Source organism: Nicotiana tabacum, chromosome 9 (assembly GCF_000715075.1).
Source record: "Nicotiana tabacum cultivar K326 chromosome 9, ASM71507v2, whole genome shotgun sequence".
NCBI classification, from domain to species: domain Eukaryota; kingdom Viridiplantae; phylum Streptophyta; class Magnoliopsida; order Solanales; family Solanaceae; genus Nicotiana; species Nicotiana tabacum.
The window spans coordinates 12,517,177-12,522,500 of NC_134088.1; the positions used below are offsets into that span (position 1 = coordinate 12,517,177).

At 47.9% G+C, this 5,324-nt stretch overlaps 2 non-coding genes across 2 annotated transcripts; both read right to left on the reverse strand.

Annotated features, from left to right (window-relative positions):
• Positions 1-814: 814 nt before the first annotated feature.
• Positions 815-897, reverse strand: TRNAY-GUA (transfer RNA tyrosine (anticodon GUA)). The gene has a single exon. It is a non-coding gene; the product is annotated as a tRNA-Tyr (tRNA).
• A 967-nt stretch (positions 898-1,864) lies between these two features.
• TRNAN-GUU (transfer RNA asparagine (anticodon GUU)) lies at positions 1,865-1,936 on the reverse strand. The gene has a single exon. It is a non-coding gene; the product is annotated as a tRNA-Asn (tRNA).
• Positions 1,937-5,324: the final 3,388 nt, after the last annotated feature.

Genomic DNA, 5,324 nt, shown 5'->3' on the forward strand with positions numbered 1-5,324 from the left:
TCAACGCCCTTACGAGGTAGTGATGAGTTTCACGCGCTCTAAGCCCGGCCCGCGCGCGGTTAGGAAGATTGGCCGCAATCTGAGCGGTACCACCCACCCTACCCTACCACCTATAGGCGGCCGTCCTACAGCCGCCCGAAAAGGAACTGCAGTGATCTTGAATAGGGATCCTACAGCGATAAATAGAATCCCCATAAAAATACCACTAGATCGAGCACCAGTGATTTCGTATCCGGTCAAAATCTTGGCTAATTGATCGAAGTGGGTAGCTCCAGTAGACCCATAGATCATGGAACAAATAGGGTGGGTAGGCCTAAGCACCACACTACACGTATAGACGCGAACCCCCCTCGTTACCGTACGTGCGACTCTCACCGCATACGGCTCGCACAAAGACTCCTAAATCCATCCCGAGCCCTTTCTTCCACCTCTCCTCTCCAATCCTCGATCAAACTTGCGTTCCCCAGGCGCTATGAAATGGGGGTCTTTCCTTCGCCTATCGTATGTATCGGCTTGGCTTCGTCCCGAACCAAGGAGGCATTCTGGCGGACGCATGCGTGTAGGAAGGCCGACGACTACATAAGCTAAAAGACTACGACTACAAGACAGGCCGGAAGCGACTCGCTTCTATTCTCGTTGGGATTGGATATAGATGGGAAATCTATAGATCGTAGTAGTTCGCCAACCTCTCTAACTAACATACGATACAATTTCACTTCACGGCACGGCCAAAAAAAGAAAGAGCTTCGCTCGGTTGGCCTTCCTACGCTGACGAATGCCTCTTTTCTCTTCTCTGAAGTCTACAACAAACAAGTGGGAGAGGCAGGATTCGAACCTACGTAGAAAAACTTCAACAGATTTACAGTCTGCCGCTTTTGACCACTCGGCCACTCTCCCCTTCCCGGGCCGAGGCCCCCCTCAATGGGTTCTAATTCTAAGAAGGGGGCGGCGCCCTGAATCAATCAAAAAGCTTATTGATTTAATTGAAGGGAACTAAGACGATTAGCTTAGCTAGCGTTCCGGGAGAATCTAGTCATTTAGTCAGTTCATAACTATCTCTGTAAAGCAAGGGGTAAAGCTTCTACGAAAGCTTCCCCCTCATGTAGTCGTCGGCCTTCCCCAGCCCCCCCTCGTCGCTTCTGGCGAAGCTGCGAGTTCATGAGCAAGTGAATGAAGGAGCCATGTTCCTAAAAGAAAATGACCCTCTTTGTTTTCTTTTCTTCCCCTATCCCTTCAAAGCCCTTGTATAGGTTGGGCGCTAGCGCTTTACTAATATAATAAAAAGTCAGGCTCTTCTGCTGAGCGAAGCTGCGAGCCTACTTAAATATAGCTTACGCTTACCAAGCCTAATCTACAAAAATAGGGCTACAGCAAGCAAAGCAAGCTTTCCCCCTTCGTTTGTTGTGGGTCGCGCCTCACCGCAGGCACTGAATGAATGAAATGAGTGGAGATCCTCCTTCCCCCTTGCTAATTACCAAGAACTTCGTTGCCACTAGTAAATTAGACCATCCCCCCAAAAAAGAACTCGGAGCCTAAAGAGAAGAGAGTTCAGTCTACAAGAAGCTGGCAGAGCTTTAGCCATTGGGCCACATCCATCTATCCTAAACAGTAACCCTTTTCTTGTTCGTTCTTCGAATGACGCTAGTGGAGACTAATTCCTTCCGGCTAATGAAGATACTACTCCAGTCTTTCCAGTGGATCCTTCTTATCCCTAAGAATGGAACGAACCAAGTTAACCTATACGAGAGTGAGGAATAAAAACCAACAATCAACTTACCGCTTTTGATGTCCCACGATTCTGCTAGTTTAGAAACAAAGGAGAAGGACAGGGGTCGCTAGGTCAGAAAAGCGATAACTAAAAAATCTCCCCAAGTAGGATTCGAACCTACGACCAATCGGTTAACAGCCGACCGCTCTACCACTGAGCTACTGAGGAACAACGGACTTAATGTTGGAAGCCGACTCTCGTTCTTTGGACCAACCTATGACCGAATAAAAATGAGTTCGTCACTCTTTTTCACATACACCGGGAGAAAAGGTTACGATAGCAAGCCCCTCCCCGGCCGGAGAGCCTCCAGGACAAGGAGGCGGCGATCAACCATCCACTCTCGAGATTCATATTGATCAATAGATCTCCGCGTCCTGCCAGTTCGCTAAGTAGACTCACTCTACCGAGGGGCAACAAAGGCTGGAACTCTTCCTGCCAAAAACAAGGGACCTACTTCTCATCCTAGGAGTTAGCAGGTATGAAAGAGTCCCCTCTCTGTCTGTCTCTCCGAGTTTCTACTACTAAGTAGCACTTCTGCTATTCAATCATAGAATCGATTCCGATCAAGCTGAAAAAAGTCAGCCCTATATATGTTATTAGTAAAGCGCTAACGCCCTATCTATAGTAAGGGGGCCTTTCTTGCTCGTTAGCGCTGTTTTTTGATTGCAGCTAGGGCGCCCCTTTTCTTTCTCAAAGTCAACTTTCTCGCTTGTTAGTCAAGCTTTGAAGTCCCTACTTTATTTAGATTTATGGGATATTTGAAGAAGCGCAGGTTTTCCACCCTATACCTATACAAGGGGCTGGTCTCGATCTCGCTTGGTGGTACCCCTCTCGATGATTGTTGACTCAACATTGATTTCGTGCTTGAGTTGGAGGGCTCTCCCTCCATCCATCGAGTCAAGTAATTCGCTATCGGAAATTGATCCGCCGCCTATCTCATGCCATGCTTCTTCTTTCTCCGAATCGGTTCCTAGTGTCAGTCAATCAAGATTCGCCATCAAGAGAGGGAAGAGCCTTGACTTTAGGTTAGGCCGGTCTCATCATTCACGCAATTCCCCCGTCCATCGATTGATCACGCGAGTACGCATCCAGTCAGCGCATAGCGAATGAAAAAAGCGTTCATCCTGGATTCTCTTCCTCAAGAAAAATGTCTATCAATTGATCCCTATTCATTCGGTCAAAGTCTCCACTTTTCACGCCCCTCTACTAAGAGATGCACCATGTTGATAGGAATCGGCAAAGACCTTCTTGTACACGTCCTCGAGGGCAGCATTCATGGCAATCATCACTACTTTCTCCCGAGGGCATGGTATGGCTTTGTTCTTGGTCTTGTTTAATAGATGTCGAGTGCCGCTTTTCCCCGTCCGAGAATCTCCATCTGCTCTAAGTGGGCGCGAGCTAGAATCCTTATGTCAGCTTGCTTGTTCAAAAGACTGTCTCTTTACCCCTTGCATCTTCATCTTTTCGAAAGCCCAGACCATTCTTCTGGATCTGCATTAGTCCTATTTCAGGTGCAAAGCCTCTTCAATAAAGACCTCTTTTTTTTCTTTCTCCCCCATTTCTCATTTTGTTGATTGAAAGAGAATAAGCGCTATCCATTGAGTAAAGAGAGGGTTTTCGGTCGGTTCCCGTTCGCCTTCCCCCCCTCATAGTCCATTAGTGGGTAGGGTGGTCAACTTAGAGGGCGCCCGCCTCCTCTTCAGACGTGTCCTCGACAACCTGGCGGTTCTTCGGTCTCCGCTTTTGGGGGCGGGAGTGCTTGGTCGCTGGGGTTTCCTTTTCCTCAACCAATTCGGTTGTGTCAGCCCTGAGATTGGTCTAACATTTTGTTATGAGCTGGCTGGATTGAAGGTCAGATAGATTTGAGTTCAAGTGGCACAGCACCTTCGATCGACCATAGGGCCTATTCTACCCTTACCGAATTCATTCTATTGAAGCGTAACGTAAAAAGCTCCTTCTCATCTTGCATTTCTTTGGTTTGGAAGTTCCAGAATGTTGTCTGTGGATTTCTATAACAAAGGAAAGCCTCCTACCCTAATACTATGCCATTTGATTGAAACAAGTTCCGTGCTGCTCACCACTCCTCGAGGCCAAGGACGGGGTCGAACCGTCATTCCAGGATTTGCAGTCCGATACATTTCCATTATGTTACCTAGCCAAACCCGCCACCTCATGTGCCAAAGTCAAACGGTTGTTCTTCCTTCTCCGCTCCTTCTTTTTCTACATATGCGGCGGCGGCAGAGAAGAGGGGACAACTTCTTTCTCCTTTGCCTTGCTCAATCTTCCTTTTCTGATTGAAAGTAGCAAGCCACTCTACTATTGGTACAGAGGCCAGATAGAAGGTTGCTCATCCAGCCCAGCGGATCCATTGTTTATGCGGCAGTGCAATGCAGCTGAAAAAGGGAAGCCCCTTTTTATTAGTAAGGTATAGGTTGGTTGGGGAAAACTCCAAAACTAGGGTTCCAAATACCTTATATTATAGAAAAGTTTGAGAAAGGGGCACCCCTACTATACCCCTAAACTACAAGCTAGCGCGCAACGGCTGAAAAGCCGTTGTTGCTTGCTGCTTGCAGGCTCGAAAATCTCTCTTTCGCCTCTCCTCCCTGTCTCAATTCTGATTGATTAGCTTCTTCCTTCGCGCAAGCTACGGTCTAACGACCCCCTTGTTGTGTTGCATTTTGTGATCTTCCGCTTCAGTCTGCGTTTTTCGGATAGCCGGGACCCGATGTTGATTTCCGATTAAAATGTCAGCGTAAGGTTTGGGGCGGCCCATCTGATTAGTTCAGCTATCACTGCTGGAAACCCCAGCGGTTGTTCGGCTGCGTACTCCCCGTCTGCCTATCTCACACTCCCAAAGCAAATTTTGCTTTCTTCTTTCATTTGCCTTTCCTGCATCTTTCTTTCTATCCATAGGTCGGCTTCGCGCAGATAGATCTTTGCCGGGGGAGATTGGTGCCCCTTGAGGTATGCCCTTCCGGTGGGTTGTTCCTTTATCTGTCTTTTCCATCCAGTGCCCGCACTGCGTCAGAAAATCTTCGTCTTCGATCTCTCTTCGCAACGCATTTTAAGGGCTAAGACTTTCTCTCGACATCTTTCTTTTATTTAAGTCATTGATCTCATATCTATAAGCAGGGGGGTCTGCGTTCACTATTAAGCCTACGCCCGTCCATTCCTTTCAAGCTTGATCCTTCCCTTAGACTCGTTACCTTGTTCGACTGAACTCGTTGGTTCCGCGCTCTATTCGGTCGTAACCCGGTTCGAGAACCTTCTCTCATAGATTCCCTTCACCAAGTCATCGCCAGCAATCAGCTCTTATCCCTTGGTGTCAAAGGGCGAGTTCCTTTCTTGTCTTGCCCAAAAACTTTCTTTATTCTCATTGGAGAAAGACTCTCCTGCGGCAAGGTTTTACACATAGGGCCAGCTGCTTTCTTTATCTCGCTTGCCCTTAGTCCGTCTAGCGCCTTTCGGTTGGGTTCCGCCCTGGGGGTTAGGTTAGACCGCTTGGGTTTTTTTTTCTAGTATCGAAGGCAGTCAACGTGTCAGCCATTCTTCCCCC